Consider the following 25,653-nt stretch of genomic DNA (forward strand, 5'->3'; position numbering starts at 1 on the left):
GAACAGAAGTGGATATTGAGATGTTAATTGCCTCCCTTGGACTAGCAGCGCTCCGAACTTTTCTCTTTCTGAAGTGCTTTGGATAAATATTTTGGAATCATTTTTGGCGACTTTTTATTGGACTTACAGTAAGTTTCTTCTCTTGACGTAGTGAAACTGTTATTGTAAAGTGTGACAACTTCATCAGAACATAGGAATACCTTTTTTTAAAAAAAAACCTCAGTCACGTGCACAACTTTGCTTATGCTAATATCAGTACGGTGAATAAAAAGACAGCAGACGATTACTAGCTTATGAATGAAGCACGTGACAATGAATATACAAACAGGATGCGCATAATGATGCTACTTTGTTGTAGTAACACACAGATCACTGTAAAATATTTTCTTCACTCCTACATTATTATGGAGACTTTCATATCTCTATTGTGATGATAAACTTAGACACACAGAGAAGGCGCTGTTTACAGTAATGCGTTGCATTGTCAACTAATACTTAAAGTCACCCAAGACGTAATATGTGGCCGACTTAAACCCTAGACCTTCATGGTGTACTTGATGTGGCTATAAAGTAAAGCATGAGCCATTACGAGGCCTTGCGTGGGTGTTGTCAGAGATCCAGTATGGCGTGCTGTCACTAGACAAAAATATTATTGAGATTATTTTGGTTAATACAGGGAACAGATGACAATGCCATTAGCTAGACGTTGCGTGCGTATTTTCAATTCATCTGTTTCTTTCAAAAAAAAAAAAAAACTAAAATAAAAATGTATTTATTAAAATGTCTTCTGACAAAGTGCATTAAGAAATGTGCTTCTGGAATAAAATTATTAAAAAATATGAACAGGCTAGAAATTAAAGGTTCTATATAGAGTGAAATAAAAACAAGAATTAAACAGGGATCAATGCTGAAACGTTGTTCTACGGATCAATTAATCTAATTATTTTCTTTACCTATCCTCAATTAATAATGGGATGATTACCATTACATTACATTACAATACTGAGGTAGGCGTTCTGGAGGCTGCCTGGTCTTAAGTATGAGCTCTGGACTGTCATCTTGATTGTCTCGGGTTTGAACCCTGATCGCTACTATCCCCCCCCGGCAGTCCTTCTGGATTTTTTGGGCTAGGATGTAACCATCTTCAAATCTGAGGGTACGTCCGAAAAATTCAAACATCCAAACATACAAACATCCTTATCTCTCGTGTCTCGCCTAGTTTTACGTGAAGCTACGCCTTTGAATCAGAGCCATCACTTCAGTTACCATCCCTGGGATCTAGAAAGCCAAATAAAGATTTTGATAACCAGTCGAAACTGTGAGAGAGTCTCTTACTGAAAGTGACAATTCGTTCAACTGTTCCGTCTTTTAGTCAAATGCAGAGATTTGTACACGCCTATTAATTGATTGATTGATTGATTTGTGTTTTTATAAATGTAATATCGAACAATAAAGTGTTTATATAAATAGTATTTTTTTTTTATCTTGTAAATTACAAATACGAGGCGCAGTGGCTGAGCGGTAAAGCGCTCGGCTTCCAAACCGGGGGTCCCTGGTTCGAATCCTGGTGAAGAATTTTTATTTCAAGATCTTTGGGCGCCTCTGAGTCCACCCAGCTCTGTTGGGTACCTGACATTAGTTGGGAAAAAGGCGGTTGGTCGTTGTGCTGGCCATACGACCACAGAAACAGATGATCTTTACATTATCTGCCCTTTAGATCCGATGGTCTGAACTTATATTACAAATGTTCCCTTTGTTTTAGAATTGTCTAGCGTCACATGAAGATATTTAATTTCAGCCTTCTAGAACGTATTCCAAGCTTCTATTGGTCTTTGTTTTGTTTTTTTATAAAGAAAACATTCTTGTGTGAATTTGTCCTGGCATATGGATAAGAAATAGGTTTTTATCTTTCTTCTTAAATTATTAGGTTATGTTTTTTTTTCTTAATTAATAATTTGATGCTTTATTTATTTGTAATCTTTGGTACTTGAGTAGATCGTTGGGTTCTATTTTTACAACTTTTTTCTTTAAATATCAATCTACACACTTGTACTATGTCTTTACATGTGTTTTTTAAAAATGTATCTATAAAACAAACATCAGTACATTTGTTCACGTATAATGTTAGTCTGATATTGTATCTCTCAAACTAATTTCTGCTACACATTAGTCCTTTATTCACCCAGATTTATTACATTTTCACATTCCTCTGTCCATTACCTCTCTTTAGGGCACCGCATTTCATTCAAGGACCAGTTTCGTTCATCCCTCCCTGTTATCCCGCTTCTTCTTATATTTATTTATTGATTTGTATTTTGGTTTCGTTTTATCTGGTACATCAACGTATAGGAAGTTCTTTATATACAATCTACTAGAGTGGTATAGAGAAGCTAATTAGAAGTGATTTAGTCGTATTTGTGTTTCCAGTAAGCTGGTTAAGTGAAGAAAAACGAGCCACGCAAATAGATTGAAGGGAAGCAACTTTGAATTACTCAGCACCTCACTCGTCTGTGTTTCTATTTATAACTCCCCTTTGATCTATTTCCCCGCTAAACAAAGCGTGAGGAATTGTAATGGTGTATGTTATTGTTTTATATATCTCTTAAAAGATGATATTTTAAAAGAAGTTACTTTACGAAATTTAAGTTTTTAAATTTTTACATTTTGTAAATACACATCTACATTTTCATCCGTTGCAGTGATGTGACCCTTTTAATCTAGCCAATATGAACACAATGCCGTTGCTGTTGATATATTATTTAGTTATAGAGCAGTGTTTCCCAAACTGTGTTCGTCGGTACCCTAGTGTTCCGCGAGGCCTGAATAGGTGTTCCGCGAACTACTGGAATAATTAACTAGTAGGCCACCACGTGAATTAATCTCTCTAAAAATTTGAGCATTCCACCAAACCAAACATTCGAGTGACATAGTAACAACACAAGGTTAAGGGCTGAATGTCTCATTCTGATTGTTGTATTTGTGTAATCCATCTGTCACACTGCCCAGTGCTGGCGATATCTGATATACCAGGACACCGTCATCTAAGAAATGAAGGATGTTAATTTAGTTGTTTTTTTTTAATGAATGACTGAAAGCGTGTAAATAAGAGATAAAAGAAAAGATTAGATAAAATGTTTGGACCCAAAATGACTCTAAAATTTGTTACTTTCTACCAATTTAAAAATAGTATTATATATATACACACACACAAATATATATAATACGGTGTTAGTGCTGACGGAGTCTGTTATTATCTTAAAGAAGCTTGCAATGAAATTCGGACCCTCAAGAACGACTGAGAATTCACTGCGACCTTTTTGTTCTTTCTATAAAAAAAAAAAACACCACACGGTTGTTTAAATATTTAATCCCATTAAGTGTAGCCCTCCTTCCTTTGTGTCATCGCTCAGACATTTCCGGCCCTCGGTTATTTGCTCGCTAAGTTCACGCTTGTTCCCCCCTTCTTGAGAGTCGGCGAGCGGCTCGTCTGGGGAGCCACTAATGAAGCAAACTTTTCTAGTGTAAAAGGTCTAGTGACTATCTCGGTACCACATAGCACACTCGTATTGATTTGATTTGCTCTGGAAACACAGAACTCTCCTCAAATTTCTCCTTTCTTGTTCCGCTAGTCATAAGTAAGTCAAAGATTAAAGGATCATCCATTAATGACCTCCTCGAAGCCAACACAATTTAAGAAAACCTAAATTTACACATCGGCTCATCGTCATCTAACTATCATAATCTTGTTCTGGAAAACATCCAGTATACTATTATAATAGTTTCACTCTCTCTTAATGAACGTTACTATCGTTGATTTGACCCCATTAAATTAAATTAATTTTTGGTTTTATAAACTTGTATAATTCTATACCAAAATTAACGTTTTCTAACTGACTACAAATGAAAATGTTATTGAAGTAACAAATGAACAATTCTGTCAGAGTTTGAAAAATAATTAATGTCAAATACAATGATTATTAGATGACAATCCCCTGCTGTCGTCCATTCCTGCAAAGCCGTGTACGTCTCGTTGCTCAGAGGCGCCGTATTGAAAAGTATATTCTCTAGCAACACGGACAAGGTACCGCATGCTGCCGTTCCCCTGTCTCTGTACAGAGCCATGGCTCATTTTAAGTCCGACCCTCCGAAGACGTTATACATGGATGCTCCCTAAGAAGATTAACGAGCATGCAATCTGACATGCGTAAAAGTTGTAAGACTGAAGAAGAGCGTAATGAGGGGTACAAACAAAAGAGGGGGGGGGGGGCGTTGAAGTAATTGTAAGTTTTTTGTTTTTTTTTTTGGGGGGGAGCACGTGTGTCCGAACTTGTGATAGATGTTTGGTGTTTATGACAGATAACGAAATGAGACGTGTACAAGATCGTCTGCTGTTTCGTTACATTTTGTCCAATCACAGGGACAGCAAGTGAAGAGCTTACCAAAAAAATTGTATTGTAACGAGAGAGACATACAACAAAGGGCATAACACAGAGGGCATAAAACAAAGGGCATATTAAGAGTGTGGGTCAGTTTATTGTTAAGTCCTAATTATAACTCCAGTGACTTGTTCTTTGACTGACACTATTTTATGCTTCTCCTTTTTTATCATTTATTCTTCTATACACGAGTTGACCAAAGTAGATAAGATAAGATAAGTAAAATAAATTATATTCCGTGGTTCGTAGTAGTGTCATGGTCAGCTGATCATGAATGCCCTTTGAAGAATTCAGAAAGTCGTTAAAGCCTGGTCCCTGATATTAAAGAAGCTTGACCACGCTTTATAGTGGATGTAATCATCTTGCCCTTCTATCCCAAGGAATCAAGGATTTATCCCTCAGTCACGTGGGATGAATGAGAAATGACCACATTTGGGGGGGGGGGCCTCCCTCGGGGCTTTCTTCTATGACTCGCTTATCTTCCTGGCCACAGTCTTGTCCCCGAGGAGCGTACCCACAATTCCAAGCAGGATCTCCGATCAATTTGTGTAGCTAAAAAGAAATCTTATTGTTTCTTATGTCACATAAATTCCCAAAATAATTCTCCGTGTTGCTGCCAATTTAAAGTAGTTTTAGAATGTTTTTAACACCCAAAACACGGTTAATTATTAGTAGTCATAAAATAGTTTTGGTTGAACGGTTCCCATGGTACATATTTTAAAATTGATTTTATATAATTTATATATTTTGGTTTGTAATAAATGTGCCTAAAGATGTTTGAATGTAATCGATACCTGTTTAACATTTTGATTTGTTTTAACCATTTTTTTTAATTTAAAAAGATATTTAAGTTACTATTTTTTCACTAGGTTAATTATACAACACTATGAAATACCCTAAAGCAACGAAGAGCGAGAGATCAATATGAAGGATAAATAAAAAGAAGATTCCAACCCTCGACCTCACCTCCTAACATACCTGAAGTGCATTTTTTAACTCCCAAAGCAATGTCTTGTATGAGCTCTGCAGTCGAAGCATCAAAAGTAAGAATTACTTTCTATGTACGAAAGAAAACAGAGAAACATAAGAATTTTGTTTTGTTTTAAGAACAAACTGAAGTTATGAAGAAAAGTGTGCGTTAGGAATAGTCAAACAGTGTGAAAAAAAAAGGATGAATTGAAATCCACTGCATAGTTATAGATAATGGGTCTACTCTTGCCCAAGATCTACCTACTTTTCACGCCTGACTTGACCAAGTGACAGACCCACGTCCTTAGTCATCTGAATGGCTGACAGGACTATCATACCTGACATTTTTTTTAGAGCCACTTTTGAGGTAATGATCAGAAGGAGCGTCGCGCGAATTACGCAGCCATTTTCTCTGGCCGTGACCTTGCTAAAGAAACGAACGAGGTTTCTGAAGATTTCGTCGGAAGATCGCAAGTTGAGTGTCACATTCCGCGGAGTTTATCTCCAGATCTACGGTAGGTGTCTTGCGTGACTCATCGCTAAAAATAGAACACAGTCAACAAACCGTAACTTTTATATATATATATATATATATTTCCGCCAGCCCCCCCCCCTTCCTCCCCATTCCTCTTGATTTTTTCCAAAATGAACGTAGGAAGTTCTAGTATCGATCACTTGCAAGGAATTTCATCACGGACTCTTAATTGCGTTAAACATGCAGAGAGTTTTTTTTTTTTTTTTAATCTAAGAATAAAATGAACGCGTGGGCTGGATAAAAAAAAAAACAAAGAAAAAAAAACTATTAAATCAAGTTATAAAATGGAGAGGGGCAACCATAGGGACCATCACGTGGCCTGAGCATATGATTGAAGACCTTTCTTTAAAACAAAATCGCGCCTTTTCTGTTTGAAAATGTGTGTCGTCAGAAAAATGATATAAGAAATAAAAGGGGAGAGCAGCAAGTGTTTGAAAAGGAATGAAAACAAAGAGTTATTGCTACATCCGGCCAAACAAAATAAATTAATAATCCCGAACTCCATACAACATGGCCACCACATTTATGTATAATATTTTAGAACGCTTGACTTTAACATGCTCAGTTACATGTTCTGTCATGGGGATGGGGCTGGGAAAACAGATATAGAAGCTATTTAAAAAGAATGAAAGAAGGCGTACAAACTGCCGCAGATTAACAAATAAGAGTAATTAACAATGTCTCTGTAATTTTAGTCCGAACATTAAGGAAAAAAATGGTTTACTGGTTCCGCGAGTCACGTGCTTAGAAGGGGATAAAAGGTTCCAACCAAACGCAATAAACAAACTGATGTTTAGTTCAATGGTTACTTCCGTTGACATTACATTATATGCAGGGTTTGTTTTGGTGACGGTACGCACTGTTACCGCGTACCGGTACCTTTGTCAATGTGGGGAAACATTATGACTTTTCTTGCACTTTAAAGTTTATTATTTATTTCTTCGTAGTTAAACGTTAGGCCGACATCTGTTTTTTTTTTTTTTTAATAAAAAAAAAACAAAAAAAAACACTGATTATGTGACTAAACTACGGGTTGGAATCCTTGTGTAGACGGATTTTTACTTTGGGATCTTTTAGGCGCCTCTGAGTCTCCCAGCTCTCTCCTGACATTGGTCGGTGAAAAGTAAAGGCGGTTGGTCTTTGTGCTGGCCACATTACACCCTCGTTAACCGTGAGCCATATAAACAGTTTTGCTTGACATCATCTGCCCCATAGATCACAAGGTCTGAAAGGGGAACTTTACTTTTTACTTTAAACCGACGCCATCGACAACGTTTCTTAAACGTAACAAGAGAACGTCCGATGATTGGATATTCATACACGTGTTTCCAGTAGCAGACGACATAGGCTGGAATAACTGTTGCGTTTCAGACGACAGTAAATTTCACTACAACTGGCAGTTTGGTGTCACTGATCTAGAATAAATATTCATTCAAAGTTCATTTAGCAATGGACAAGAAAGTTTAGTGTCACAAATCTAGATCTACATCCAAAGTTCTTTTAGCAATAGACAAGAAGGTTTCAGACGCTTTTAGAAATAAGAATTTGAAGTTCTAACCCAACAGAAATAAACAGCCAAACCTCTCGAAGAACAGCAGAAGAGCGAAATAGGCGGGATTTAAACTGGCGACCATCGTGCTGTCCGAAGCGCATACTACGAGGCCAGACAGCAATCCAGCAATCAGCATGCACTTAACAACAGTTCCACTCCCCCCCCCCCCCATCCCAGTCCCAAATTATCTTTAAAGAAAAACAATAACAAATAAAGTTGTTCCGCACCAAAATTCAAACAGACCATTAACATGTAATGCACATTTATTTTTAACTGGCCTGCACCCCGCCCCCTACTCTCTAGTAGTATTCATTTATCCATAACAACCAACCTTTGACTAAAAAAGGAAAACATTATGTTGTCTAGCGGAAATGCTTTCACCTTGATGTATGGGGTCAGGGGTCAGGGCAGATTTGTCTATGATCTCTATGACGTAGTGTCAGGTCTAAAACAAAGAAAACGGACGGTCACAGGTGTGTGGACAAGATATTTCTAAAAAAACAAAAACAGAAAAAAAAAAAAAAGAAAACGTGAGCGTTTGTTTGCAAGGCGCTGGTTCTCCCTGCGACCGTTAACGGCCCTGCCTCCCCCCTTCCTCCTTGCAACCCTGTCGTCCTTCTCATCGCCCTCAGGCCTCCACGGGCAGGTAACTCTAAGCCAAACGTCACCGACTAGACAAGGTGGGAAGGGACCAAGCTAGAAAGAGGGGGTTGAGAGTTACTTGCCCTTGTTAGTGTGTCGTGCTGCGATGTGTCGTCCCATGGTCCAACGTTACCACCATTCTTGTTTTCAAACGTGAACACACCGCTTTCATTGGACTGTGTGACCGTTACTGTCAAGTGACCTATGTAAACATGCCCCGAGTGTGTAGTCATATTCTACATATATAAACATCTACATTTCGGAGACTTTAAAAAGTGTGTTTGAACTTAACAAAGTTTTTTTTCGAAATCTACGGACTTATTAACACAACACTACTTGGGTATGTCCTAGATTTTGTGTCGTCTGCCAGCTGTGTCAAGTGTGTAGCAGACGTGACATGAATCTTGATCTAGATTTACTAGATCAAGAGTCTAGCTCCCCCCCCCCACCCCTAACCTTATTTATTCTGTTCTAGAACTAGATCTATATATCTTGAATCTAGCTCTAAATAATCATGGCATTAAACCTTAGTATTAGATCTAGAATTTATAGTTGAATAATCTAGATCTATACTTATACGTCTATACTAGATCTATATAATATTACATATCTAGAATCTAGATTTAGTATACTATATTAATTATTGTTATGTAGATCTAGATTATAGATATAATATATATATATATATATCTAAGGGGTCAATGACTATATAAACTATATGTAGATTAAATTAATTAAATCTATTTCTAGATAATACATTAGAATGTTTTAATAATGTTATATAGTTTCTCTAATAAGTACCCGCAATATTATAATGTGCATAAAATAAGACGTCTGTAGTAAGATATCATTAGGCTATATCTGTAGTCTCCAATCATTCTAGTAGTTACGATTTAGAGTCAAGTTTGACAAGCTAGTAGATCTAGATCTAGTTCTAGATAATATACCTCTATTTTACATTCAAGATCTAGATAATAACGTAGATTCTACATTAAAATAAATCCAGATGTTATATCATATATATGGATCTAGATCTATACATTGGACTTAGTCTATATTAAACAACTTATTGGCCTATAGATTAAAAAAGATCTAGATTTGATCCAGAAAACTAATACACCTAGTTCTAGATCTATATGCCTATCATGCAAATCTGTAAATTATGTAGGCTATGTCAGATCATGTCTAGAATCGAGTCTATATATGCACTTATTGCTGCACTTAATATTTAAACATAATCTAGAAAAGAATAGTAAACAGTCTTAATTTTGCTATGTTATGTTATATCTTGATAGTGTTTCAGCCCATGTAGATAGATCTAGACTTAGAGTCTATACATGATCGATAGATTGTAGATATTATAATTTAGATCTAAGTTAAAGTCCCCAAATCGTCATGAAGAATTTAGAATAGCAGGTCCATTTAAAATTTGAACAGGCAAGTCTACATACATCTAGAGTCTAGCTCAATCTGTTGCCTTAGATTCGAACTTTAAACCTTTAAGATTTTTAGTTTCAGAATGGACATTGTGTTGAGGTCCTGACTTTAAATCTATAGTAGGCTATGTACTTTACCAGTAATCAAGTGTGTCAGCTGTGTTTGCGAACGTTTAAACGTTTAGAAGCCTTTAGTTATTTAGTCACCAAATTCGACCTAATTTGTCACCCATATTTAAGTATGTGTGTATATATTACCCAATTCGACCTAATTTGTCACCCATATTTAAGTATGTGTGTATATATTACCCTATTCGACCTAATTTGTCACCCATATTTACGTATGTGTGTATATATTACCCAATTCGACCTAATTTGTCACCCATATTTAAGTATGTGTGTGTATATGATGGGCTAGTCATTGTGCTTGCCACACAACATCCTTGTAAAAAAAAACGTCTACGAAGTTGGTCAAGCTTTACTTCTGGCTAATGTTCTGTGTCTAATTCCTAAAAAAAAACCTCATGAAAATGTTTTCTGTAGATTTGAATGTTTTATTTTTATGTCTTCTAGTGAAGGTAGGTGATTTGCCAATGTCTCTGTGTGCGTGTCCTCTAGATTTTTATTTCAGACTCAGCTTACGTAAGCGTTTTGCACTTTCTTGCAGAAAAATAGCAATTTCTTTTTTGGCAAATACCATGTGATCTGAGCAATCTTTCAAGAATTATACACTTAAGCTAGCTATTAAGTTATATATATATATATATATATATATATATATATATATATATATATATATATATATATATATATATATATATATATATATATATCAGCTGGTATGAAGGTGTTTGTTTTGTGCACTGCCTGTTCCACAGCTTCTTTCCAAGACGATGTTGTGACCAGATTCTGTGATAAGATTCCTTGTAAAGAGGCATTTGTTTGCAAGCTTTGTCAAGCAGTTTTGAGTCCAGTTGAATAGAAAATGTCTGAAGTGTGACTTTGTGCAATCCAGTTCTGCTGCATCGTGTAGGTGTAATCAGGCACTTTTACATTTTGCTGGTGCTGTCAGGCACTTTTTAGATCGTGTTGGTACAGTGAAGCCCTTTTACTTCTTGTCGGTGCAGTTAGACTATTGAACATCGTATTGGTACATTGAAGCACTTTTACATCTTGTAGATGCAATCAGACCATTGAACATCGTATTGGTACATTGAAGCACTTTTACATCTTGTAGATGCAATCAGACCATTGAACATCGTATTGGTACAGTGAAGCACTTTTACATCTTGTTAAAACAACCGGGTAATTATTCTTATCAATATTATTGTTATCACGCATTTTGGGTTGTGTCCCCTCCCCAACATGTTTAGAAACTATTTGCCTCACTGTAAGAGATACTGGCTGGGGGAGATCATGGTGAGTTTCAGCATCTCTCTCTCTTCTCTCTCTCTTCTCTCTCTCTCTCTCTCTCGCAGATAAGTCGGAAGAAGAACAATAAATATGTCTGTCTTTTGCCGATACAATAGCCCGCTGAGTATCTTTCTAGAGCATCAACTGGAGACATTCGTCCCTCTGGGCTAAATATGTGAGGAATAACCATGTTCTTCTCTTTAGTGACAGCTCTCGATGTGAGTTTCCCCTTGTGAGATCTGTGTAGCTTGCGGTGGAAGAGTCTGCAAGGATAGAGTGTCAAAGAATTCTCCGTTTTGAGGATAAATATACGTCACATCCGTTATGCTGCATGCTGGAGTTTGAGTGTAGATGTGAGTGAATCAGGATGATGTCCCTGTTTTAGACGTTTCTCTGGGTGTCAGAATAAGTTTGTTTGTTTGTTTACTCAAGTCACGAATGGAAACTCTAACATACAGATGAGCTCAAAAAAAAAAACTAACAAAAACCCAACGGCTAATGACTCAAGTTGACGATGTTCCGGTTTTAGAAGTTTCTCTACTATCATTATTTTCCCCCTCGATGTCCAGCTCAGTATACGCTGGGTGTCAGTATTTTTTTTTTGTTTACTCAAGTCACGAATGGAAACTCTAACATACAGATGAGTTCAAGGTTGTTTTAAGTTCTCATAAAAAAAAAGCCACCAATAACTAATGACTCGTTGACATTTTATGAGTGTTATGTTCACTTATAAATAAAGGCCAGCGTAACTGGTCAAGTGTATTGACCTCTTTTAATTTAGGAGTGCAAGATATCCACTTCCCATTGCTTGTTTTCGTTGTACTTTTAGAATGGCACTTTAATTAGTTGTCATTAATTGTCTAATTGTCCGAATACAGATTAATTCTTCATTTTAAATTGCTGGCTTTTGGTAAGTGTATCATTGCATCTCTCTAGTCTCTCTAATCTCTCTAGTCTCTCTAGTCTCTCTAACTATGCTCTCCTTGTGTTGTGTTTTCTTCTATTCAGTTATTACATTGAATAATAGTGACTTGTTGAATCAAATATTATAAGAGTATTGCATTTGTATTCTATTTATTCTCAAACAAGATGAAGGCAATGAGGTAGCTGAATATCTTTAAATCTACCAACCCGATAAAAAGGAGTTTGGAACTGTGAGCGCATGCTCTCTTGCACGTAACTTCAAAGGCCACTGACGCTGACCTGGGGTGCACTGGTTGATCAATGTGCCTTAGATGCCTATGTCGCACAGTGAACCAAAATGCTTGTCGCTTATTGAGACATTTGGCCAGCAAGTGACCAGTGTGAGTCGCACAGTGAACCAAAATGCTTGTCGCTTTTAGAATGGCACTTTAATTAGTTGTCATTAATTGTCTAATTGTCCGAATACAGATTAATTCTTCATTTTAAATTGCTGGCGTTTGGTAAGTGTATCATTGCATCTCTCTAGTCTCTCTAATCTCTCTAATCTCTCTAGTCTCTCTAGTCTTTCTAATCTCTCTAATCTCTCTAGTCTCTATAGACATTTGGCCAGCAAGTGACCAGTGTGAGTGACCAATAGCTGCCTGGTCGTTAGGTATGCGGCCCGGACTGTCAATTAATGGTCCCGGGTTCGAAGCCTGCCCTCTGCCCTCCACCCCCCCTCCTCCGTCACGCCGGAGGTTCTGATTAGGATGTAATATCATCATATCTGTAGGGAACAATCGAAACATGGAAATCAAAGGCTATGAATCTATATCTGCTTACACTGTTTTTGAAAGACTTTCAATCTTTGAATTAGGACTTACAACAAATCTAGATAAAACACAGATCTTCCTCAGATAAAATAGACTACACATTACTACTTCTATATACATCTACATTTCTCTTTGCATTTAAACTGTCTATAGTAAACTAGTGCGATCAAAGCCACTTGGCCTTTTGGTTTCTCTACTTAATGGTCATAGTACCTCTACATTAGTCAATAAAAAACAATAACACTGTAATCATTTAATGTAAGACTTAAAAAAAAATGATTACGAGATTTTTAGAAGCCATTTTTTTGCTGCCTTCCATGACCTGTTTAAAATCTGTGCTATCGTGGTCTATGTGACACAAGGCAAGTACGTTATTCAGGCCAGGCAGAAAGGGGCTGACATTACAGGCGTTGACGTTAAGGCATATCAGGCATGAGTCACTATCAGTGGCATGTCGCCTGTACTCCAAGTGTCCCTTAATTAGACTTCCGCGGAGCAGTCTTTGAGAGCTGAGAAGCTCTGGGTAGAAAAAAAAAAGTGCCCCAGTCGAGAATGTTTATTTACGTAAGCAGCAGGAACCAAAGAAATCTAAAGACGTCGACCTCTGACCTCCACGCACACATGTAGGCTATAAATCGATATTAATTAGAACTATTTTTAGAAAATGTATAAAAAATGTTGAAGTAATAATAAAATGGCGACAGAGTTTTACATTTCAGAATTTACTCCTTCCATCTTCTCGACTTGTACATGGACTACTTTTTTATTTTTATTTTTAAAGCGCCAAATTCATGCTGAAAAAAAATTCAAAAAATTTAAATTCGAACCTTCGCGCTGATGTCTGACAATACATACTAAGCACGCGCTATTTCACTGGGTACATTTTGCGGTTAGGCAGCTTTTTGTGTCTGTGTGTGTGTGTTTAGCAGACGCTGTTATTTGTTGGTTCTGTTTGTAAAAAGTCTTAAACCTTGACCTTCGAACTTTTGTTTTTAAAGTAATTGCTGTTTTGGCGTGAGCACTTTCTGATCACGCTAATATTATTATACAACTCTCCACTCCAACTTTGCTATTAAATTATCAATTATTCTTTCAAAATGATAACCCGGCCCGCACCCCCCTTCCTTTTGTTTTTGGAAACGACACTACCATGTGATTGCATATAAACGGAGACTAGATGGCGGCGGCTTTGTTTCGCGGCAAAACTTTTATCTAGCCCAGTCTATATTTATGTGCATCAGTATTATAAAATGACATACTTGGCATATCTAGAGTTACCCCGCCTTGACGCCACGAGAGAATACGTTCTATTTTTAGAATGTTATGTAAAGTAAACATCCAATTATCGATTTTGTATCTTAGAATTCCACGGTGTTACGGTGAATATATTTTTTTAGCGCAACATTTTATTGATTAAAATTTTACTAGAAAGTAAAGGCAAACATTTCAAATGTTATAACGTGTATTATTTTTCTGCCAGACGGTCAGTTGTCTGAGATGTTTTTAACTTAGGCCGCGCATTACAAAGTATATTTTTTACCAATCTTATATATACTTACTCTGTCTGGTAAAAAGTATGAAAATATTTTTTCTCCCATTTCCCATCCTCGGATCAAGTTAAAATTTTGCACAATTAATTAATTGAACCTGACAACACATGAATCTTAAAAAAAAAAGAACAATTAGTTAATTGGTTGTTGGTGATTAATTATTTTGTTTGATTTCGAAATAAGGGTAATAAATGCTACTTAATGAGAGATGTGGATATATGTATGGATTTAGTCCCTGTATTACGTTTAAACATGTTTCCTCTCCCACATCCCATTTTCGGATCAAACTGAAATTTCGCATAATTATTCAAAGTCGATAACAATACACAAATCAATTCAAAAATTAAAGAATTGATTAATCATTTAGTACTAATTAATTAATTGTGTTATATATATATATATATATATATATATATATATATATATATATATATATATATATATATATATATATATATATATATATATATATATATGAGCTAAACCCAGTAATTTTCAGATAAGTGGTAGTAAATAGCGGTTATCTCCCCTTAGATAAGCTTTGGTTTTTTAAAGTATTCTTTTCCTCTATTGCTTGTTTTCCTTCTTTCCTTTTTGCAATGTGACATGGTCTTAGCTTTTTCGTCAACATGTTGACTAGTGAGTTGGTCTGCGAGATTTCCGTGATGTTCGAACTCGAGCCCTCTGGAGAGGTAGCGTGTTGTTTTTTGCCACTTAGCCGCTTCTTTGCTTAGCGTATTAATGTTAACAATTAAACTTAAAAAAGATTCTCGAAACTATTTTTACCCAGGCCGACCCCTTGTACTGTCGACATATATGTGAGATTATGAGAAAAATATCAGAACATTTGCTGAAACCCTTCCCTACCCCATCGTGAGGACCCGCCCTTTTTTTTTTTTAAAGTTTTGTTTACCCACTTTTCCATAGCGCTAAAATACGGTAATATACTACAAAAAACATAATAAACAAAAGTATTACTATTACTTTAGTGTGCATACTTTGTTTGTTGTATTCCTATGTTAAGATCAATCCCATCGCTAGGCTTAATTTATTTCGGTTACATCCGACTTGAATCTTCTTTGTAAAAGTTCTTTGTAAACTGTTTCTTTGTTATGTTGAAAGATAATGTGTTTTTTTTTTTGTTGTCTGTGGTTGTTTTCATCGTTTTAAACAAAATATACAAAACTATTCCCATAGAACTACGTTTATTTCGTTACCAGATCTTTTTGTTTTAAAATACATTCGAGTTGTGCTTTTTAAAACATAGCTGTTTTCTTTTTATGCAGATAACCAGAACTAATTTTGTACACTGTGTTTAATGCTCCTTATAGCTTACAAAAATAATAATAATATGTTCATTATTAAAAAAAAAAAGAATGCTCTTCAGTTCCCGTTTAGTAAGTCAAATAAATAATATAATTTATCATTTTCCTATAATTTTGACATTTCACATTTAGATAAAACCAGCGTTCCTATTTTTAAATGCTCGAAATAAATGTGTACAAACTAAAAAGTTTGTTTTCGAATATTTAGGGTCTTGACCATTTAATCCTTTAAGGTGCTGACATACTTAGGGATTTAGCTGATAGCCAAAGCTTTGTGCTGCCCCCCCCCCTCCGTCTAAATACCCAAAATTAAATGCAAATATCACACCAGCTGTGACCCAAGAAAATGCTTACTTCGTCTCTATGTACCAGGGGTCCTCAACATTTGTCGGCATGATGACCAAATACATCCTCAATACACGTGTCAAGGGTTGCTTTAAGTCCAAAGGCACTGATTCACTGGCTTCTTTATGCACTATGAGCAGAGGTATCGAAGGGCTGGATAGCCTGCGGGCCGTAGTTAAAGCATCACAGCTTTATACCTTACTTAACAATAAGAGAGGAATAGCTCCTGTACGAAACAGGTCCACATCAGAAACAGTCTGATGAATGTGAAGGTCACCTCAAGAGATTTTCTTTCAAGCTCCATACCATTAAGGCCGCTTGGTAACATTAGTGTGACATTGATTAGCTCAATTCTGACTTCTTGGACACTTTCTAGTGAAACACGGTGCCGGACCAAATGTAGTAGATATCTAAAACGTCCCCAGGCTTAAGTACTGATAAAAGCATCGCCCTACCTAAATGTTTAGAGCTATATTTATACCTGTTTCACCTCCTTATTAACCTCATTTCCGTAGGCTTCCTGCAATTTTCGCGGTTGTTGACTGTCTCACTGGCCTATAAAGAGAGTCGTAGTGAATGGGGTCACTAGGTCAAAGTATTCTATTAATATATATTTATTTAAACACCATAAAATTACCTATGTATTATTATATCTAAAAAAAAAGTGGTTTTACTCACTTATAAATTATGTAATAACGCCCACGCAATGCACTCGACATAAAATAATGTGAATAATGAGCTTATGGACAGTGAGTAAGAGAAAAAGAAAGAGGTGTGGGGGGGGGGGAGGACGGGCTTAGTAGATTTGACCCAAGTCACGTAACCCAATCGCTTTGGTGACCTTACACGGTGATGCAATGTGTACTATCGCCGTTTCGGAGACCAACGTTTATCTTTATTCAATGACTTCAGCCAAGTTCATTATCACCAGGCTTTAAGCGTGCCAGTTTATTGTGTGTTGGTCTGACTGTTTATGGACGTATGCCTGTAGTTTTACAGTTCCTACTCGCATAATTAAATAACAAAAGTTCAAATTACGTTCAAAACACCCACAATAAAGTTTTGATAAAATGAGGCCTTGGTATGAACAGAATATTTCATTCTCATGTGAACAGTTTTGTATCTTGTCTTGTCATCTTTTTTAGCTAATTATAGAATAATGTGTCTGTTCATTTGTTCATTTCTTTGGTAATAGCAAAAGAACATCTCCCAAAATGCTCAACATTATAGCAGTTTACTAGTAAAATAGTTGATGAGGTAATTGTCCTCTTCAGTCCTTAATCATGCATTAAATAAGTTGTTATGGAGCATCTTAATTGCTGTTTTTACTGATTTACAAAACACAAGTGAATTGTACTATTTTTTTTTTGGAACTAACATTATTATTCCAAGTTAATATACAAAAGAAATGTATACCTAAAAGCAGAAATCCATTTTTAAACCAGTTTCTCACAGAAATAATGCAAATGTAGCAAACCTTATAAGCATCTAATAGACCAGATATTTAGCAAATATTTCAAACAATAAGAAACCATAGACCAAAACAATATAGACTTATCCGTTTTTTGTCTTACTCTTCTGACAGGTGAAGCTTGTATAACATTTGGATTACACTTGAACCATTCCAGTTTTCAACTTCATTCCTGAATCAGATTTACTTGACCATTCCACTCATAAGACCTCAGGCTATCCTTGGAATCGCTCTTCTGGATCAGTGAATGTTTTCATATCTCTAAATTTAAAATTTAACATTCTGGGATCAATATAGCGGATATTTCTTTGATACGCTTGCCAGGATCTATTTTGTTATCCATTGTCATCTGTGTAGACGTCCAATATATTCTGTGGATATAAATAGCTGTTAAGCTGGATGCATGGATGCAAAGATCATTTAATGGACATTGTGTAAGTATACATTTAATTTCAATTCAGTAAGATTTTTAAATAAGTAAAAATTACATTGCTAAAAGAACACTTCTCTGAAATATTTATAAATTTAAAATTACATTTTATAGTTAACTTATTTACAAATATGTATAGTTTTACAATTATATTATCTAGTGGTTTTAATTGTATCCGTTTGAGAATGAATGACCCAATCCCATCACTTATTTTGTATTTTTGTTATTGTTATTGATATTTTTGTTTGTCTATGACTGTGTTTGTTGTTAGAAATACAAAAGATATTTTTCTAATTTAAATTATTTAAAATTAAAAAAAATTAACTGCTAGAATTTTACAAAAAAAAAAATAAAATAATAAAAATAATAAATTAAAAAAATACACTGAACAGCACATTTTCTTTAGAAATGCTAGATTTTTAGGGAGTAATGAAAAAAAAAAGTCATAAAAACATATTTCATTTTTGCTCCAATGAATTTAATTGAATAATTAAGCATTTCGTTGCGTGATCAATATTTCACAACACTAGTTTAAACTGAGCACTTGATGAGAATCTATCTCAAAAATAAAATCAATATTTTCTATTGAGGCATGTAAGCGTTATTAACCGATTAAATGTATTATTACTAAAGCACATTATCGCCAGAAAATGCCAGCCCGAGTTTCAGAAACAAAACAAAGGGAACTGATCAAGCGTAAAGCCGGATAGTATTGTTGACATTGTTCTCTCCCCTAGGTCAAGCATTTTATTTTTCCTAGCCTAGGCTAGGCGAAGTGGAGGGGACAGAATGCAGCGAAATGTCAGACTAAAATGTACGGTAATGATTTTCGACACTCGTACTAGTGCTCGGTTACAGACGGAAAGTGTAAACAGAGTCACTCCAATAGTACCTCGTAATTTGCTGACATTTTACATGTTGTGGGAACAAAAACACAACAGCGCACAGCAGCATGATGTGTTGCAATATCACACGATCTCTTTATCCCCCCCTCCCTCCCTCCCATCTCACAGCTAAAAAAAAGTGGTTCTCACAATCAGAAAATATAGTAACATGCTCACTATAATTTAGATTCATCTCGACATTACTCTTTTTATTTACGCTGCTGTAACGTGAACAAAAAAATTCTCCGTTCTATTGTAAAACAATATATACTACCTTGAACACTATTCCGTATGCCTACATAAACTGAGACATACATGCCTCCGTAATAATCAGGATTCAAACAGGAAAATTGGGTGATACTTAATTTTAATTGTCATTTTCATTGAATTGTAGATTATTCTTTAAACAAGTTTATAAATATAGTGTTTCCTTCCTAATAAATACTTTAACACTTTAACTTTGTCAATGTAACTCTTAGATTTTTCTTTAAACAAGTTTATAAATATAGTGTTTTCTTCATAATAAATATTAGGTCAACACTTTAACTTTGTCAATGTGACTCTAATACTATAAAAAAAAACTACTCAGCTGACAATTTAAACCCAGAAGTCATTTGTTATAACAGTCTATTCAATACTTGACATTTTTATTTCCTGGATAGGCTTCCAGTAGTCAACCTTTTCCGCACCCCATTTCGCTGTAATAAAAAAAATAATTAGATTCTCATTTAAAATAATAAATAATTTCCAAACTTTTTTCTGTAAACGATGTGGTCATTCTATTGTCCACTGTGTGTCCGACACTTATTGTCCTTCACTCCTTCTCATCTATTTCTCTCTTTCACTCTCACGTTCTAATACAACCCTCTTTAAGGCTGGCTAGTCCATGCCCTCGAGATGTCCGAATGACCATTATGGCCTCCCCGGCCATCTTACGGAGTGCACTTCATCTCCACCGCCGCCAAATGATTCGTCAGGTGCGACAACGACAGCCGATAACACACCTGTGTTTTCTGATGGGGGGGGGGGGATTCACTTTCCCTTCTTGCCTCTTGGCTATGGAAAAAGTTTTTCTATGTAGAAAAAAAATAATTGCATATATTTTAAAACATAAATCTATTATTTACGTGCGATTCGTACTTTGATGTTTACATAAAAAACAAAAAACGGAACTTTAATTTTTAAATATTATCGTTTTCCTCTATAAAGCCTTACTTCGTATCGATCACTGCTAACAATCAGTCTCCCTTTGCTGTTTATTTATTTATTTTTTTCATTTCACTATTTAAAATTCTCGACAAACGTTTTCTAGAGTTTAAATAAATCTTAATTATCTTGTCTATTGTTTCCTTAACATTATTTTTCGTATAATAATTATAATAAAACAAAAAAGGTTGTAACATGACGTCTCTTTAAATACATAAGAATCTTTGTTTCTGGACATTTATTAAACACGTTTCACCCCAGTCGCGGTATTCTCTCCCCTTTTCTCCGTCTGTTCGTCTGTCTCTGTTTTCTGTCGCCTCATTTATTTTCCCCCTTTTTTTTTTTTTTTCAATATGTGTGCCTCGTTATGAGAACGAGGCTGGCTAATGAGAACGAGGCAGGCCATTGCCTTGCCCAGTAGAATTACATGTTCATCTCCATTCTTTGTTTACGTTTTAAAATAAATGTCCACATCCCTGACCTAGACACAAAACACACATCAAAAATATTTTATGAATGGATTCATTATGTCTATGTCACATCACTTGGTTAATTAGATTATTTGTCTCTGACAATATACAATAATAAATATATTCATTTATTTTACTCAACTACTCGTGCAACTGTGAGAAATATGTTTAGATTTCTGTCGTAAATTTTGGGGTTTGTTTAGTCTTGTTCATTTGTTATGTCTTAGTGACTGTGACATACATATAAATATATAAACAAGGAATACATATGAAAAAAAAAAGTTTGTTCATGCGAGGCTATTTGTTGTAGAAAGCCTCAACACTGACCTGTAACGTCACAACCTGTGGGCAGTTTAGACCAATAGCTCGTTGCCACGTCGTACAAACATGTGACGTGGCAAGGAGATATTGGTCATAACTGCCCAAATGTTGTGACGTTGCAAGTCAGTGCTCAGGCCTCTCGGTTGATGACAGTTCAGTTCTAGCCTGAAGCAATTTGTAGACTTATTTATTTTTGTAAGTAACAGCGAAGATAGTGGGCGTGTTCCCTTTTATTGCTGAATTTCATCGTTGAATTGGATACAGTGTTGATCAAGTCATTTAGTGTTGGCCTACGCTTGTTTTATACTTGATGATTGGCGATAGCTGTTACCTCTACGTTAGCTGTTACCTCTACGTTAGCTGTTACCTCTACGTTAGCTATGACCTCTACGTTAGCTGTTACCTCTACGTTAGCTGTGACCTCTACGTTAGCTGTTACCTCTACGTTAGCTGTTACCTCTACGTTAGCTCTTACCTCTACTTTAGCTATTACCTCTACGTTAGCCCAGTCAAATTGACTGCAATTTTCACTGTAAACCTGACAGTTACATGATATATATATATTTACTCTCCTAGCTCTATTGTTGCACTATTGCGTGATCTCGCTTATGCCAATACATGTATGTGAAATGTGTACGTGTACTTGTTTGAACAGTAGAATACTTGACAAGCTTGTTGATGACACCATTTGTCTCTCTCTCTCTCCCTCTCTTTCTCTCGGAGGAGTTAATATAAATACACAACCACACACACGCATACTTCCATTTCCTCTCTGTATAAATGATTTTTCAAATTTCCCAAACAGTTTTGTCTACTATTTCCATAAACTGTCAGTTCTGGGGGGGCTCGACGTCCAACTCTGTTGAGGAGCGTACAGATGGAGAATGGGTGACGAGGGCGGAAAGGGGGATGACGTAGTTTGTTCGGAAAAAGGGGGTGGGGGTGGGGAGTCTAAAGATGAAGAAAAAAAAAGCCTGATCGATGGAGAAAACAGAGACATGCCATTTTGAAGAGAAATTTATCGAAGAAGACAAAAAAAAACAACACAATATTTCAGAGTTCTCGTTTGGTCAGTTAAATAAACCGCAGTCCGCTGGAGACAATCGACCTTAAAGGTCAGCCGGGATGAGTCATACTTCTGCAGTGGTGTGGGAGGACAGAGAATGAGGGGAAGGGGGGAGGTGTGCAGTGGCTGGGGGACATGTTTCTGGACACACTGAATGTGCTGATTAATTCAAAATGGACACACGGTATGGAATGGAGAGGAAAAAAAAATACTAAGTCAACGCGTAGGTCATCGTGAATGCAGTGAGAGGACCTAACTGACCTAATATCTTGTTATAGCAGGGTGCATGGCTGGCTTGAAGTGTGCCTGTGCCTGACTTGCAGATGCAGGAGTCGCTTTGTTGTCACGTGTGATCTAAAAAAAAAAAAAAGCGCGTGTCAGGAGATGTGTGCTGAAACACGAGAGGGGGAGACAACTCTAATGGTGCCTAGCTAGCTTTTGGCCGCTCGGTGGTGTGTCAGCAGAAAGTGTGTGCGTGTCTTTGAGTGTATGTGTTCGTGGTTGAGAAACACCCCCCCCCCCCCTCCTTTTTTTTTTCCTTTTTAAATTATGTGTTGAGCAGAAAGAGAGGGAGGGCGAGTAGCTTGCAAAGCAGCCAAGCTGGATCAATGAGCGGTCAATAGACGAGGCTGATGGCGAGGGACGAGGCTAGAACCTCGGAAGTGTATTATGTCAGCCTCTTGTGTCGTGGCAGGGCATTAGGCCTAATGCTGGAAATAATAGATTGGCAGAAAAAGAGTTGAACGTGTGTGGTTTTGTGCGATATGGGGTAAATGAAAAAACAAATGGAGGGAGGTGGAGCTGGATTGAGTCAAGAATAAAACAAAAAATTGGTCAAAAAATTGTGGTATGAAATTGTCTTACTTAAATATAGACTGCTTCAACCTCTCTCATTCCCCAGTTCTAAGCATTCTCTTATCTTATATCTTATATCTTATCTTATATCTTATATCTTATCTTATATCTTATCTTATATCTTATATCTTTTATCTTATCTTAGCTATTAGATACGTTAATTCCCAAAAAAAAAAAAAGAAGATAATTACGTCCTACGGATTTCACGTGTCCATCTTGTCACTCATGTTAATCAATGACTTAAACCCTGCCAAGTCGTTGGTTTTCCTGGCTGATTCAGGCAACCCATTCCATCCTTTAATCAGTTTAATGGCACTTGGGAGGAAGGAGCATTATTTGATCTACCAGAAGATCGCTTGTTCAGCCAAGTCTGATAGCGGTCTCTTCAACGCTGATCTAGTTTTGTTGTCACAAACACGCGCATGTGTACAAGTTTGTAATTTCAATAGATGTTCGCTAGAGGCCGCTGTTACTTATTTCTTTGTAAAACATTATTATGAAAAGCAAGAGACAGGTTCTTACATTTTGTGTCATATGTTTTCAATGTTTAAAATGTTTTACGACAATTACTTCCTAGTCCAAACCTCCAGCAGGACGACGGGGGATGGGAGCGGGCAGGGTTTGAGCCCTGGACCATCGATAAATCTGAACGACAGTCCAACGTGCAAACCGCACGACCAGGCAGCCATCCTGCAGTATATATATATATTGTCCACAGCAACATTCACCAGTATGTTATCACTTGTTTTGTAGTAGTGCCATTGTATGCTCATAACGAACAGACACATTGGACGTACTCCTTCTAGATCTGGTAGCTTTAGGTTGGGAGGAAGGGGGACAGGCTCAGAGACCTTTCCTCCGCTTTCATAATAAAAAAAATAAATTCAGTCAATGTTTAATCGTTTGCGTTATCTGATAGGCATAAAGTAACAAGTTGGGCAACGTGATAGCATGCACTACGTGTAGGTCAGGCCAAGACAGCAAGTAACAGTCCGGCTTACTATTTGGAAATAGCTGCTCTCCCCTTCCTTAATCTCCTTGCTCTTGCAACTTTTTCCATTTCCAGACTGAAGCCAATCAGAGTGACCTCTCTTTGCCTCTTCCTCCCTCCTCCTCTCTATAGAGTTACCGCCAGGCTTATTGTCAATGCAAATGGGCACGAGGGAATGAAAATACATTTATTTTCAGGGCCCTGGGTTCTTGGCGTTGGGAAATACGGACCTCCCCCCTCCCCTCAAGCTCTCACCCTTCCCCCAGAGCGTCCATCAATCTGAGATTGGTGGTCAGTCACTGTGGCATCACGTCCATTTTAAAGTGTCGGACCGCCTGTTTCATGACTACCGATATCTAAGTCATAATATCCCATTGTATAAATATTGGTATCCCAATGTACAAAGCATATTACTCTGGTGTATGAATACTAGTATCCCATTGAATAAGTAATAATAGTTTATTATAGAAATCCAAGTATCCCTTTCTGTTTTTTTTCTGCTATCCCATTATATCTCAGTATTCCATTGCTATTTTAAAGATGCGTTCTCCCAAAATCTAATATAAAATTTAGATTTCCATAAGCCATCAATTTTCATTGATCAAGCTTTTTGCCAGCCATCGTAACCGACAATTTTTAGGAGCAACTTTCTTCGATATCCGATTAAAATTCTAGGCATTTCATCCCCTTTTTCTATTGCTTTGAGATCCCCCGTTCTACATGGGAAATATTTTAAGCTGCTTGATCTAGAAGGAATTCACCAAATGTGCCTGTTCTTCAAAATGAGTATACAATGACAATACTACTTGACACGCAATGATAGACGCATGAATGCTGCTGTGGATGGTACACATCTTATTTTGTTAGGTTGCTGCAGGTGGTGCCTCGCCTATACCGTGTGGTGGATGACCTCTTACAAAAGGCTACATTTTTGGAAGCTATGAAGAAGACGGCGATGTCGAGGGAAACGATAAATAGACCAGTTTAAACCGAAAAGATTTGTAGACCAGCTTTATCCGCAAACGATTTATAGACCAGCTGTAACGATTTATACTATAAACCAGCTGTAACAGGAAACGATTTATAGACCAGCTGTAACAGCAGACAATTTATAGACCAGCTGTAACCAAAGACTGTAAAGTTAGGTCAGTAAATCGTTTCTTGTCTTATCTTAATAAGATAAGATAAAACCAGCTGGTCACAGTTGGGTCTGCTTAGTTGAGTGAAATGCTTTATCTTGTCTTAGCATACATGCTCTAAAACAATCTTTTTATTTTGTAATAAATGTTTATTCCGCAAATGTAAATATTTGCTAGGAATGACACGAAATATGTGCCCTCGACCTAATATATGCCCTCGATAGTGTCATTTCTCCTGTTAGAGAACTTCATCGTTTCCTGGCATCTTGAAAACATTTTACCAAAAGTATCTCTATAGCAGTTCCGTATTTGCTTGTTATTGATTTAACATTATTTCAGCTTGGATCACAGTTGAAACTGTGTATCGTTCATTGATCAAAAACTGGCACATGGCTGATACCCAACCTTTGGGTCTTAGACAGTTTCATTACGTGTGCTGATGACTACATCATATGAAAAGGGGGATCTCCATGGAAATGAGACTGCAAATTTATTATGCACTGTTAAGTTTCGAGGGGGCGGATAGCACTGTTTCACGGGCCGGATATGAACCGTGGGCTGTAGTTTGAGAATCATTGTAGATGATGATCTTCTTTTTTCTACTATGAGTAGTATTCGTTAAGTATAAAGTTAATGAGTTGAATTTATCGGTTCTTTATTAAATTCCAAAACAACAACAACAACAACTACAACAAAAACTCCATGCGTTCAATTTATTTACTATGATTTTCATGGTTGACGTCATAGGACTGACAGAGGTCACTGTGCTCTGGCCAGGTGAGATGGCAGTGCCCCGGTTCCCTCACAATCAATGGCATTCAGCTCGGCATTGATAATACGGGAGAATGAGCCCGGGGGGGGGGGGAGCGTTTTTTTATGGA

The 25,653-nt window shown here is 36.6% G+C and overlaps 1 protein-coding gene across 15 annotated transcripts in view; it reads left to right on the forward strand.

Moving 5' to 3' along the window:
- The window catches only part of LOC106068869 (tyrosine-protein phosphatase Lar-like), a 267,560-nt gene that overhangs the window by 91,167 nt on the left and 150,740 nt on the right, over positions 1–25,653 (forward strand). For 12 of the 15 annotated variants that reach the window (XM_056030085.1, XM_056030094.1, XM_056030091.1 and 9 more), the window contains one exon: positions 17,525–17,844. The gene's annotated coding sequence lies outside the window, so the exon portion shown is untranslated. Of the gene's footprint in view, positions 1–8,205; positions 8,475–11,749; positions 11,894–12,301; positions 12,408–17,524; positions 17,845–25,653 lie in introns of those variants that run through there. The other 3 variants (XM_056030087.1, XM_056030089.1, XM_056030088.1) reach the window with 3 other exon arrangements.

This window comes from Biomphalaria glabrata, chromosome 5, assembly GCF_947242115.1.
Source record: "Biomphalaria glabrata chromosome 5, xgBioGlab47.1, whole genome shotgun sequence".
Classification (NCBI taxonomy): Eukaryota; Metazoa; Mollusca; class Gastropoda; family Planorbidae; genus Biomphalaria; species Biomphalaria glabrata.